A 13872-nucleotide genomic window follows, 5' to 3' on the forward strand; every position below is an offset into this window, starting at 1 on the left:
AACAAGAAAAACATGCTCTAGTGATAGTCTGATGATAATTGCTACCATGTATGCATAGTGTATTGTGCTACTCTGCACTGTTCAAAGCACATGACTTATACTAAATCTTTTTAGTAAAACTTCATGTGAGAGTTCAAGTTAGCCAACCAATATGCTTTTCTGCTTCAAAAATTAATGTCTATTAAATAACAGCATAAGTCATTGATCTCTTTTCTAATAGTTGCTTTTATTTTTATGTTAAGGGAATGATATGTAAACCAGAAACAAAATTCTAAGGCCGCCCAACCATCTAAATGGACTTCCTCTTCAGCTAGGCCACTCTTAAAACTTAACCTGAAAGACTGGTTCAGGCCATGACAGGAAGTGGGGGTAGGACATGCCTCGTTATACCTGTCCAGCATTAACATCAGCACCGACTTTAAGTCTGTTAAGAAACATTTTATGACCTATTCCTTTTACTACCTGAAGGCTTCCTCTGCAAATAAGAATTTTGGTCTCCACAGTCCTTTATCTTAACCCAGACATTCCTTTCTATTGATCTCAGGTCTTTAGATAAACTCAACCAATTGTCAACCAGAACATTTTTAAACTACCTATAAGCTGGAAGCTCTGACCCACTGCCCCCACCACTTTGAGTTGTGCTACTTTTCTGGACCAAACCAGTATATTTCTTGAAAGTATTTGATTAAAGTCCCATGTCTCCCTAAAATGTATAAAACCAAGCTGCACCCTGACCACCTTGGGAACATGTTCTTAGGACATCCTGATGGCTGTGTCACAGGGGCATGGTCCCTCATATTTGGCTCAGAATTAATCTCTTCAAATAATTTACAGAGTTTGACTCTTCATCAACAGATGTGATAAAGATTGTGCAATCTTTTGCCAGATTTTCACTGTTACTAGTTACTGCTTGGTTTTTACTTGTTCTCTGCAAGTTTGTTTTAGATCTTTTAGCTTTAAAAAAAATTACCTTGGAGCAATTTTTAGCTGAATAACCTATTAACTACCTGTTTAGGCCTCCAGCTAAGGCAATATTCTGCACCAGCTGCCCCCCCCAACCCCGCCCCACCCAGCGCTAATAATCTTCTTGTTGTTACTGTGCCTGCAAGAATCTCACTTGGGCCTGGGCAGGTTTGGACCAGGGCCCAGTTAAATGGCTTCATTGGTGAGCTTGGCTTCTGAAGTGTCCTTCAGACCTTTTGTTTTCCACTGAACAATGAAGGTAAAAATTTTGTTAGTGACTTCAGTATCTCTCTGCAGCCAGTATAAAAATTTAACTCTAAACATAGAATTACAGTGTTTCAGTTGGGAACAACCCTTATTTTGGAATCAGCCAACTCAAATGATTTTCTGTTATTGATAGTAGTGGTTCATTATATATAAACATTTTATGTATTCATTATAACCATCTCATTTATTTTTTCCTTCAACTTTTAAGTTCCATGGTACATGTACAGGATGTGCAGGTTTGTTACGTAGGTAAATGTGTGCCCTGGTGATTTGCTACACAGAGCAATCCATCGCCTAGGTATTAAGCCCAGCAACCATTAGCTATTCTTCCTGATGCTCCCCCTGCCCCCAACAGGCCCCAGTGTGTGTTGTTCTCCCCATGTGTCTCTGTATTCTCATCGTTCAGCTCTCACTTGTAAACTCATTTCTTTTTATGGCTGCATAGTATTCCGTGATGTGTAGGTACCGCATTTTCTTTATCCAGTCTATCATTGATGGGCATTTGGGTTGATTCCATGTCTTTGCTATTGTGAAGAGTGCTGCAGTGAACATACATGTGCATGTATCTTTATAACAGAATGATTTATATTCCTCTGGGTATATACCCAGTAATGGGATTGCTGGGTCAAATGTTATTTCTGCTTCTAGATCTTTGAGGAATCACCAGACTGTCTTCCACAATGGTTGAACTAATTTATACTCTCATCAGCAGTGTAAAAGTGTTCTTTTTTCTCTGCAACTTCACCAGCATCTGTTGTTTTTTGACTTTCTAATTATTGCCATTCTGACTGGTATGAGGTGGTATCTCATTGTGGTTTTGATTTGCATTTCTCTAATGATCAGTGATGCTGAGCTTTTTTTCATATGTTGGTTGGGCACATGAATGTCTTCTTTTGAGAAGTGTCTGTTCATGTCCTTTGCCGACTTTTTAATGGGGTTGTTTATTTTTTTCTTGTAAATTTGTTTAAGTCCTTTGTAGACTCTGGATATTAGACTTTTGTCAGATGGATAGATTGCAAAATTTTCTCCCATTCTGTAGGTTGTCTTTTCACTCTGATGATAGTTTCTTTTGCTGTGCAGAAGCTCCTTAATTTAAGTAGGTCCCATTTGTCAGTTTTTGCCTTTGTTGCAATTGCTTTTGGCATTTTCATGATGAAGTCTTTGCCTGTGCTGATGTCCTCGATTTTCTGCTAGAATTTTTATAGTTTTGGGTTTTACATTTAAATCTTTAATTGATCTTGAGTTAATTTTTGTATAAGGTGTAAGAAAGGAATCCAGTTTCAATTTTCTGCATATGATTAGCCAGTTGTCCCAGTACCATTTATTAGTGAATCCTTTCTCCATTGCTTGTTTTTGTCAAGTTTGTCGAATATCAGATGATAACTATCTCATTTAATAGGCAGCACTTTTCTTTGTGTCAAGTAAGTTGACATGAAATCATAAGAGGCCCTCTACTTACAAGCTGGAGAACAATCTCAAAATTTAGTAATACTGTATCCTGAAAACGGTTATATTTGGCAATATACTAAATTACCACGAGGTGGCATAATTTCCTTATTAAAACTGACTTTCAGGGCTCTAAATTGGATTTCCTCTAGTCTTTTGACTTAACAGGGCAAGATTTCAATTTTATTTATTTTGTTTCTCCTGTTGGAAAAGAGGAAGAAAAACAATTTATTAACTTCTGTACCTGTAACAGCAAGGGAAAATTTTAAATTCTTCTATTATGTATATATTTTAAATTTTATATATTTAAGGTATATAACATAATGTTTTCATATACATGTTCATAGTAAAATGAATTCAGCCAAGCAAATTAACAAGTGCAGTGGCCTGATCATGGTTCACGGCAACATCTATCTCCTGGGCTCAAGTGATCCTCCCACCTCAGCCTCCCAAGTAGCTAGAACTACAAGCATGTCTACGCTTGGCTATTTTTTTTTTTTAATTTATTTTTTGTACAGATGAGGGTCTCACTAGGTTGCCAGGCTGGTCTCGAACTCATGGACTCAAGCAATCCTCCTGCCTCAGCCTCCCAAAGTACTGGAATTAGAGGCGTGAGCCACTGCACCTGGCCAGTTACCTCTGTTTGTATGTGGTAAAGTACCTAAAACCTACTCTTTTTGCAAATTTCCGGCATACAATACAATATGTATTATTAACTATATTCCTCATGCTGTACTTTATATCTCTAGGGTTATTTATCTTACATAACTGAAATTTTGTACTCTTTCACCTCCATCTCTCCATCTCCGCTCCCCCGCTCACCTTTGGCAACCACCTTTCTACTCTCTATTTCTATGTATTCAAGTTTTTTTTTAAAGTTTCCATGTATAAATGAAATCGTGCAGTATTTTCTATATGTGTCTGATTTGTTTCATTCACTATTCACTTAGCATAATGTCCTCTTGGTTTATCCATGTTGTGGCAAATGGCAGGATTTCCTTCTTTTTAAAAAATTTGTTTTTATTATGTATTATTTTTAATTGTATTATTTTTTACTTATAAATATATATTATATGTTATATTATAAATATATGTAATATATTACAATTATGTTATATATAATTATAATATAAATACATATTTATGATATATAATATAGAATAATGTATATAAGAGAATATGTAATATATAAATATATTCACATATATTTATGTTTAGTATATTAGTATTATTATTTTTCATGAATTTCATTCTTTGTTAAGGCTAAATAATATATATCCATATTTTGGCTATTGTGATTAATGCTCTGATGAACATGGGTGCACTTTTGCTCTGTGTCACTACCCAAATCTCATGTCAAATTGTAATCTCCAGTGTTGGAGGAGGGGCCTGGTGGGTGGTGATTAAATCATAGAGGCTGACTTCACCCTTGCTGTTCTCATTTAGTAAGTGAGTTCTTATGAGATCTCATTGTTGTAAAAGTATGTAGCACCTCCCCCATCTCCTTTTCTGTCTCCTGCTCCACAATGTGAAGATGTGCCTGTTTCCCCTTCTGCCGTGATTGTAAGTTTCCTGAGGCCTCCCCAGCCGTGCTTCCGGTACAGCCTGTGGAACTATGAGTTAACTTAACCTCTTGTCTTCATAAATTACCCAGTCTCAGGTAGTTCTTTATAAATTAACCTGTCTCAGGTAGTTTTTGGTTTTTTTGTTTGTTTGTTTGTTTTTGAGATAGAGTTTCACAGTGTCACCCAGGCTGGAATGCAGTGGCACAATCTTGGCTCACTACAACCTCTGACTACCAGGTTCAAGTGATTCTCCTGTCTCAGCCTCCCAAGTAGCTGGGACTACCAGTGCCCGCCACCATGCCTGGCTAATTTTTGTATTTTTAGTAGAGACGGGGTCTCACTGTGTTAGCCGGGGTGGTCTTGAAGTCCTGACCTCATGATCCACCTGCCTCGGCCTCCCAAAGTGCTGGGATTACAGGCGTGAGCCACCACACCCAGCCTCAGGTAGTTCTTTATGGCAATGTGAGGACGGACTAACACAGAAAATTGATACCGGAGAAGTGGGGCATTGCTACAAAGATACCTGAACATGTGGAAGCACCTTCAGAACTGGGTAATGAACAGAAGTTGGAACAGTTTGGAAGGCTTAGAAGAAGACAGGAAGATGAAGGAAAGTTTGGAACATTCTACAGACTTGTTGAATGGTTGTGACCAAAATGCTGATAGTGATATGGACAACGAAGTCCAGGCTGAGGAGTTCTCAACTGGAGATGAGGAACTTACTAGGAGCTGGAGATAAGAAGTTTCTAAGCAGGCCGGGCACGGTGGCTCAAGCCTGTAATCCCAGCACTTTGGGAGGCCGAGACGGGCGGATCACGAGGTCAGGAGATCGAGACCATCCTGGCTAACACGGTGAAACCCCGTCTCTACTAAAAAATACAAAAAACTAGCCAGGTGAGGTGGTGGGCGCCTGTAGTCCCAGCTACTTGGGAGGCTGAGGCAGGAGAATGGCGTGAACCCGGGAGGCAGAGCTTGCAGTGAGCTGAGATCCGGCCACTGCACTCCAGCATGGGTGACAGAGCGAGACTCCGTCTCCAAAAAAAAAAAAGTTTCTAAGCAGCAAAGCATTCAAGAAGGGACCTGGCTACTTCTAACAGCATACACTCATATGCATGCACAAAGAGATTATCTGAAACTGGAACATATATATACATATATATTTTTTGAGAGGACGCCTGTCTCTGTCAACCAGGCTGGAGTGCAGTGGTGTGATCTTGGCTCACTGCAACCTCCACCTCCCCGGTTCAAACAATTCCCCTACCTCAGCCTCCTGAGTAGCTGGGATTGTAAGTACATGCCACCACTCCTGGCTAATTTTTTTGTAATGTTAGTAGAGACAGAGTTTCACCATGTTGGCCAGACTGGTCTCGAACTCCTGACCTTAGGCAATCTGCCCACCTTGGCCTCCCATTGTGCTGAGATTATAGGCGTGAGCCACCATGCCCAGCCTGAAACTCATATTTAAAAAGGAAGCAGAGCGTAGATGTTTGGAAAATTTGCAGCGTGATTGTATGGTAGAAAAGAAAAACCCATTTTCTGGGGAAGAATTCAAGCCTGCTGCAGAAACTTGCATAAGTAAAGAGGAGCCAAATGTTAATAGCCAAGACAATGGAGAAAGTGTTGCCAAGACATTTCAGAGACCTTCACAGCAGCCCCTCCCATTACAGGCCTAGGGGTCTAGGAGGGAAAAATGATTTTGTAGGCCAGGGCGTCGCTGCTCTGTACAGCCTCAGGACATCTCAGGACAGTGCTCTGCATCTTGGTGACTCCAGCTCCAGCTGCGGCTAAAAGGTGCCAAAATACAGCTCAGGCCATTGCTTCAGAGGGTGCAAGTCCCAAACCTTGGCAGCCTCCATGTGGTGTTAAGCCTGTGGATTGGCAGAGGGCAAGAGTTGAAGCTTGGGAGACTCTGCCTAGGTTTCAGAGGATGTATGGAAATGCCTGGATTTCCAGGCAGAAGTCTGCTGCAGGGGTGGATTCCTCATGGGGAACCTCTACTAGGGAAGGGTGAAGGGGAAATGTGGGATTGGAGTCTTCACACAGAGTTTCTACTGGGGCTGCCTAGTGGAGCTGTGAGAAAAGGGCCTCTGTTCTCCAGACTCCAGAATTATAGATCCACTGACAGCTTGCACTATGCACCTGGAAAAGCTGCAGGAACTCAGTGCCAGCCCATGAAAGCAGCCAAGGAGGCTGTACCATGCAAAGCTACAGAGGCAGAGCTGCCTAAGGCCTTTGGAGCCCACCCCACATGTTAGTGTGGCCTGGATGTGAGACATAGAGTCAAAGGAGATTATTTTGGGGCTTTAAGATTTAATGACTGCCCTGCTGGGTTTTGGACTTGCATTGGACCTGTAGCTGCTTTGTTTTGGCTGATTTCTACCTTTTGGAATGGGAGCATTTATCCAGTGCCTGTATCCCCATTGTGTCTCGGAAGTAACTAATTTGTTTTTCATTTTACAGGCTCACAGGTGGAAGGGACTTGCCTTGTCTCAGATGACACTGTGGATTTGGACCTTTGAGTTAATGCTGGAATGAGTTAACATTTTTGGGGACTGTTGGAAAGGTATGATTGTCTTTTTGAGATGTGAGAAGGACATGAGATTTGAGAGGGGCCAGAGGAGAATGTAATTATTTGGCTCTGTGACCCCACCCAAATCTCATGTTGAATTGTAATCTACAGTGTTGCAGGAGGGGTCTAGTGGGAGGTGATTGAATCATGGGAGCAGCTTTACCGCATGCTGTTCTCATGATAGTGAGTGAGGTCTCATGAGATCTGGTTGTTGTAAAAGTATGTAGCACTTCCTCCAGCTCTCGCTCTATCTCCTGCTCCACCATGTGAAAATGTGCCTTCTTCCCCTTCCACCATGATTGTAAGTTTTCTTTTTTATTTATTTAATTAATTAATTAATTAATGTATTTATTATACTTTAAGTTCTAGGGTACATGTGCACAACGCGCAGGTTTGTTACATAGGTATACGTATGCCATATTGGTTTGGTGCACTCATTAACTCGTCATTTACATTAAGGTATTTCTCCTAATGCTATCCCTACCCCTGCTCTCCACCCCACGACAGGCCCCAGGGTGTGATGTTCCCTGCCCTGTGCCCAAGTGTTCTCATTGTTCAATTCTCACCTATGAGTGAGAACATGTGGTGTTTGGTTTTCTGTCCTTGTGATAGTTTGCTCAGAATGATGGTTTCCAGCTTCATCCATGTCCCTGCAAATGACACGAACTCATCCTTTTTTATGGCTGCATAGTATTCCATGGTGTGTATGTGCCACAGTATCTTAATCCAGTCTATCATTGATGGACATGTGGGTTGGTTCCAAGTCTTTGCTATTGTGAATAGTGCCGCAATAAACATACGTGTGCATGTGTTTTTATAGTAGCATGATTTATAATCCTTTGGGCATATACGTAGTAATGGGATCACTGGGTCAAATGGTATTTCTAGCTCTAGATCCTTGAGGAATCATCACACTGTCTTCCACAATGGTTGAACTAGTTTACAGTTCCACCAACAGTATAAAAGCATTGCTATTTCTCCACATCCTCTCTAGCATCTGTTGTTTCCTGACTTTTTAATGATCGCCATTCTAACTGGTGTGAGATGGTGTCCTATTGTGGTTTTGATTTGCATTTCTCTGATATCCAGTGATGATGAGCATTTTTTCATGTGTCTGTTGGCTGCATAAATGTCTTCTTTTGAGAAGTATCTGTTCATATCCTTTGTCCACTTTTTGATGTTTTTTTTTTTTCCTTGTAAATTTGTTTAAGTTCTTTGCAGATTTTTAGTATTAGTCCTTTGTCAGATGGATAGATTGCAAAAATGTTCTCCCATTCTGTAGGTTGCCTATTTACTCTGATGGTAGTTTCTTTTGCTATGCAGAAGTTCTTTAGTTTAATTAGATCCCATTTGTCAATTTTGGCTTGTGTTGCCATTGCTTTTGGTGTTTTAGTCATGAAGTCCTTGCCCATGCCTCTGTCCTGAATGGTATTGCCTAGGTTTTCTTCTAGGCTTTTAATGGTTTTAGGTCTAACATCTTTAATCCATCTTTTTATGGATGGGTTAATCTTTAATCCATCCTGAATTAATTTTTGTATAAGGTATCAGGAGGGGATCCAGTTTCAGCTTTCTCCATATGGCTAGCCAGTTTTCCCAGCACCATTTATTAAACAGGAAATCCTTTCCCCATTTCTCGTTTTTGTCAGGTTTGTCAAAGATCAGATGGTTGTAGATGTGTGGTGTTATTTCTGAGGCCTCTGTTCTGTTCCATTGGTTTATATATCTGTTTTGGTACCAGTACCATGCTGTTTTCGTTACTGAAGCCTTGTAGTATAGTTTGAAGTCAGGTAGCATGATGCCTCCACCTTTGTTCATTTTGCTTAGGATTGTCTTGGCAATGCGGGCTCTTTTTTGGTTTCATATGAACTTTAAAGTAGATTTTTCCAATTCTACGAAGAAAGTCATTGGTAGCTTGATGGGGATGGCATTGAATCTATAAATTACCTTGGGCAGTGTGGCCATTTTCACGATATTGATTCTTCCTATCCATGAGCATGGAATGTTCTTCCATTTGTTTGCGTCCTCTTTTATTTCGTTGAGCAGTGATTTGTAGTTCTCCTTGAAGAGGTCCTTCACATCCCTTGTAAGCTGGATTCCTCAGTATTTAATTCTCTTTGTAGCAATTGTGAATGGGAGTTCACTCATGATTTGGCTCTCTATTATTAGTGTATAGGAATGCTTGTGATTTTTGCACATTGGTTTTGTATCCTGAGACTTTGCTGAAGTTATTTATCAGGTTAAGGAGATTTGGGGCTGAGACAATGGGGTTTTCTAAATATACAATCATGTCATCTGCAAATAGGGACAGTTTGACTTCCTCTTTTCCTAATTGAATACCCTTTATTTCTTTCTCTTGCCTGATTGCTCTGGCCAGTACTTCCAACACTATGTTAAATAGGAGTGGTGAGAGAGAGGATCCCTGTCTTGTGCTTGTTTTCAAAGGGAATGCTTCCAGTTTTTGCCCATTCAGTATGATATTGGCTGTGGGCTTGTCATAAATAACTCTTATTATTTTGAAATACATTCCATCAATACCTAGTTTATGGAGAGGTTTTAGCATGAAGAGCTGTTGCATTTTGTTGAAGGCCTTTTCTGCATCTATTGAGATAATCATGTGGTTTTTGTTGATGGTTCTGTTTATGGGATGGATTACATTTATTGATTTGCATATGTTGAACCAGGCTTGCATCCCAGGGATGAAGCCCACTTGATCATGGTGGATAAGCTTTTTGATGTGTTGCTCAATTCAGTTTGCCAGTATTTTATTGAGCATTTTCGCATCGACGTTCATCAGGGATATTGGTCTAAAATTCTTTTTTTTTGTTGTTGTGTCTCTGCCAGGCTTTGGTATCGGGATGATTCTGACCTCACAAAATGAGTTAGGGAGGATTCCCTCTTTTATTATTGATTGGAATAGTTTCAGAAGGAGTGGTAACAGCTCCTTTTTGTACTTCTGATAGAATTTGGCTGTGAATCTGTCTGGTCCTGGACTTTTTTTGGTTGGTAGGCTATTAAGTATTGCCTCAGTTTTAGAGCCTGTTATTGGTCTATTCAGAGATTCAACTTCTTCCTGGTTTAGTCTTGGGAGGGTGTATGTGTCCAGGAATTTATCCATTTCTTTTAGATTTTCTAATTTGTTTGTGAAGAGATGTTCATAGTATTCTGTGATGGTAGTTTGTATTTCTGTGGGATCAGTGGTGATATCCCCTTTATCATTTTTTTATTGCATCTATTTGATTCTTCTCTCTTTTCTTTTTATTAGTCTGGCTAGCGATCTATCAATCTTGTTGATCTTTTCAAAAAACCAGCTCCTGGGTTCATTGATTTTTTGAAGGGTTTTTTGTTTCTCTGTCTCTTTCAGTTTTGCTCTGATCTTAGTTATTTCTTGCCTTCTGCTAGCTTTTGAATGTGTTGGCTCTTGCTTCTCTAGTTCTTTTAGTTGAGACGTTAGGATGTAGATTTTAGATCTTTTGTGCTTTCTCTCATGGGCATTTAGTGCTATAAATTTCCCTCTACACATTGCTTTAAATGTCTCCCAGAGATTTTGGTATGTTGTGTGTTTGTTCTCATTGGTTTCAAAGAACATCTTTATTTCTGCCTTTATTTCGTTATTTACCAATTAGTCCTTCAGGAGTATGTTGTTCAGTTTCCATATAGTTGTGCAGTTTTGAGTGAGTTTCTTAATCCTGACTTCTAATTTGATTGCATTGTGGTCTGAGAGACAGTTTGTTGTGATTCCTGTTCTTTTACGTTTGCTGAGGAGTGCTTTACTTCCAACTATGTGGTCAATTTTGGAATAAGTGTGATGTGGTACTCAGAGGAATGTGTATTCTGTTGATTTAGGGTGGAGAGTTCTGTAGATGTCTATTAGGTCCACTTGGTGCAGAGCTGAGTTCAAGTCCTGGATATCCTTGTTAACCTTCTGTCTTGTTGATCTGTCTAATATTGACAGTGGGGTGTTAAAGTCTCCCATTATTACTGTGTGGGAGTCTAAGTCTCTTTGTATGTCTCTAAGGACTTGCTTTATGAATCTGGTTCCTCCTGTATTGGGTGCATATATATTTGGGATAGTTAGTTCTTCTTGTTGCATCCTTTTAACATTATGTAATGCTCTTCTTTGCCTCTTTTAATCTTTGTTGATTTAAAGTCTGTTTTATCAGAGACCATGGTTACAACCCCTGCTTTTTTCTTTTGCTTTCCATTTGCTTGGTAAACATTCCTCCATCCCTTTATTTTGAGCCTATGTGTGTCTTTGCATGTGAGATGGGTCTCCTGCATGCAGCACACTGATGGGTCTTGACTCTTTATCCATTTTGCCAGTTGTGTCTTTTAATTGGGGCATTTAGCCCGTTTACATTTGAGGTTAAGATTGTTATGTGTGAATTTGATCCTGCCATTATGATGTTAGCTGGTTATTTTGCCCATTAGTTGATGCAGTTTCTTCATAGTGTTGATTGTCTTTACAATTTGGCATGTTTTTGCAGTGGGTGGTACCAGTTGTTCCTTTCCATGTTTAGTGCTTCCTTCAGGAGCTCTTATAGGGCAGGCCTGGTGGTGACAGAATCTCTCAGCATTTGTTTGTCTGTAAAGGATTTTGTCCTTCACCTATGAAGCTTAGTTTGGCTGGAGATGAAATTCTGGGTTGAAAATTCTTTTACGAATGTTGAATATTGACCCCGCTTTCTTCTGGCTTGTAGGGTTTCTGTAGAGAGATCCGCTGTTTTTCTGATGGGCTTCCCTTTGTTGGTAACCTGACCTTTCTCTCTGGCTGCTCTTAACATTTTTTCCTTCATTTCAACCTTGTAAGTCTGTTGATTATGTGTCTTGGGGTTGCTGTTCTCACGGAATATCTTTGTGATGGTCCTTATATTTCCTGAATTTGAATGTTGGCCTGCCTTGCTAGGTTGTGGAAGTTCTCCTGGACAATACCCTGAAGAGTGTTTCCAACTTGGTTCCATTCTCCCCATCACTTTCAGGCATACCAATCAGACGTCGATTTGGTCTTTTCACATAGTAGCATATTTCTTGGAGGCTTTGTTCATTTCTTTTCACTCTTATTCCTCTAATTTTGTCTTTTTGCTTTATTTCATTGAGTTAATTTTCAATCTCTGATGTCCTTTCTTCTGCTTTATCGATTCGACTGTTGATACTTGTGTATGCTTCACAAAGTTCTTGTGCTGTGTTTTAAATCTCCATCAGGTCATGTATGTTCTTCTATAAACTGGTTATTCTAGTTAGCAATTAGTCTAACCTTTTTCAAGGTTTCTTAGCTTCCTTGCATTGGATTAGAACATGCTTCTTTAGCTTGGAGGAGTTTGTTATTACCTCTTGAAGCCTACTTCTGTCAATTCATCAAACTCCTTCTTTGTCCAGTTTTGTTCCCTTGCTGGCAAGGAGTTCTGATCCTTTGGAGGAGAAGAGGCATTCTGGTTTTTGGCTTTTCAGCCTTTTCACGCTGTTTTCTCCCTGTCTTTGTGGAGTTCTCTACCTTGGGTCTTTGAAGTCAGTGACCTTCAGATGGTGTCTCTGAGTGGATGTCCTTTTTATTGATGTTGATACTGTTCCTTTTTTGTTAGTTTTCCTTCTAAGAGTGAGGCCCCTCTGCTGAAGGTCTGCTGGAGTTTACTGGAGGTCCGCTCCAGACCTTGTTTTCCTGGATATCATTGGCAGAGGCTGCAGAACTGCAAAGATTACTGGCTGTTTTTTCCTCTGGAAGCTTTGTCCCAGAAGGGCACCTGCCAGATGCCAGCCAGAGCTCTCCTGTATGAGGTCTGTCAGCCCCTACTGGGAGGTGTCTTCCAGTTAGTATACATAGGGGCTCAGGGACCCACTTCAGGAGGCAGGCTGTCCCTTCTCAGAGCTCGAATGCTGTGCTGGGAGATTCGCTGCTCTCTTCAGAGCTGCCAGGTAGGTATGTTTAAGTCCACTGAAGCTGCACCCACCACCACACCTTCCCCCAGGTGCTCTGTTCCAGGGAAGTGGTGGTTTTATCTATAAGTTCCTGACTGGGGCTGCTGCCTTTTTTTAAGAGATGCCTTGCCCAGAGAGGAGGGAATCTAGAGAGGCAGTTTTGTTTCAGTGGCGTTGCTGAGCTGCGGTGGGCTTCACCTAGTTCGAACTTCCTGGAGGTTTGTTTTCACTGTGAGGGTAAAACTGCCTACTCAAGCCTCAGCAATGGCAGACACCCTTCCCCCCACCAATCTTGAGTGTCCCATGTCACGCTTAGACTGCTGTGCTGGCATGAGAATTTCAAGCCAGTGGATCTTAGGTTGCTGTGCTCCGTGGGGGTGGGACCTGTCAAGCCAGACCACTTGGCTCCCTGGCTTCAGTCCCCTTTCCAAGGGGTGTGAGCGGTTCTGTCTTGCTGGCATTCCAGGTGCCACTGGAGTATGAAAAAAACTGCTGTGGCTAGCTCAGTGTCTGCCCAAATGGCCGCCCAATTTTGTGCTGGAAACCCAGGGCTCTGGTGTTGTAGGCACTGGAAGAAATCTCCTGGTCTGTGGGTTGTGAAGGCCCTGGGAAAAGTGCAGTGTCTGGGCCAGAGTGCACGGTACAGTCCCTAATGGCTTCTCTTGGCTAGGAGAGGGAGTTCTCTCACTCCTTGCACTTCCCAGGTGAAGTGACGCCCTACCCTTCTTCAGCTCATGGTCCTTGGGCAGTACCCATTGCCCAACCAGTCCCAGTGAGATGAACCAGGTACTTCATTTGGAAATGCAGAAATCACCCAGCTTCTGCGCTGATTTCGCTGGGAGTTGCAGACTGGAGCTGTTCCTATTTGGACATGTTGCCAGCAAATCAGACTGATCTTTTTCAACTGTCAATTCCTTAGCTGAAAAATAGGAATTGCAGAAATACGTGTCTGGATTTCCGTGGAGGCGTATGGTGAGAAAACAAACTTGATCAAGGTACTACTGAAATGCTTTTTAAACAGTAAAATGGAATGTAATATAAAAGATGAATATTACCTTTGATTATCTTTCTAAGATCTTACCTTAAATGCTAAGTTTAATATGTTTGAAATAAAGTATTATGTTTCATGCATGATTATATATTTGTTAGTGG

The 13872-nt window shown here is 40.9% G+C and overlaps 1 protein-coding gene across 3 annotated transcripts in view; it reads left to right on the forward strand.

The window, feature by feature from the left end:
- The first annotated feature begins 5218 nt into the window (after positions 1-5218).
- CYP2C18 (cytochrome P450 family 2 subfamily C member 18) overlaps positions 5219-13872 on the forward strand; it is a 76173-nt gene continuing 67519 nt past the window's right edge. For all 3 annotated transcript variants that reach the window (XR_005244182.2, XM_007963633.3, XM_038009286.2), the window contains exon 1: positions 5219-6804. The gene's annotated coding sequence lies outside the window, so the exon portion shown is untranslated. The remainder of the gene's footprint in view (positions 6805-13872) is intronic.

This window comes from Chlorocebus sabaeus, chromosome 9 (assembly GCF_047675955.1).
Source record: "Chlorocebus sabaeus isolate Y175 chromosome 9, mChlSab1.0.hap1, whole genome shotgun sequence".
Taxonomy (NCBI): domain Eukaryota; kingdom Metazoa; phylum Chordata; class Mammalia; order Primates; family Cercopithecidae; genus Chlorocebus; species Chlorocebus sabaeus.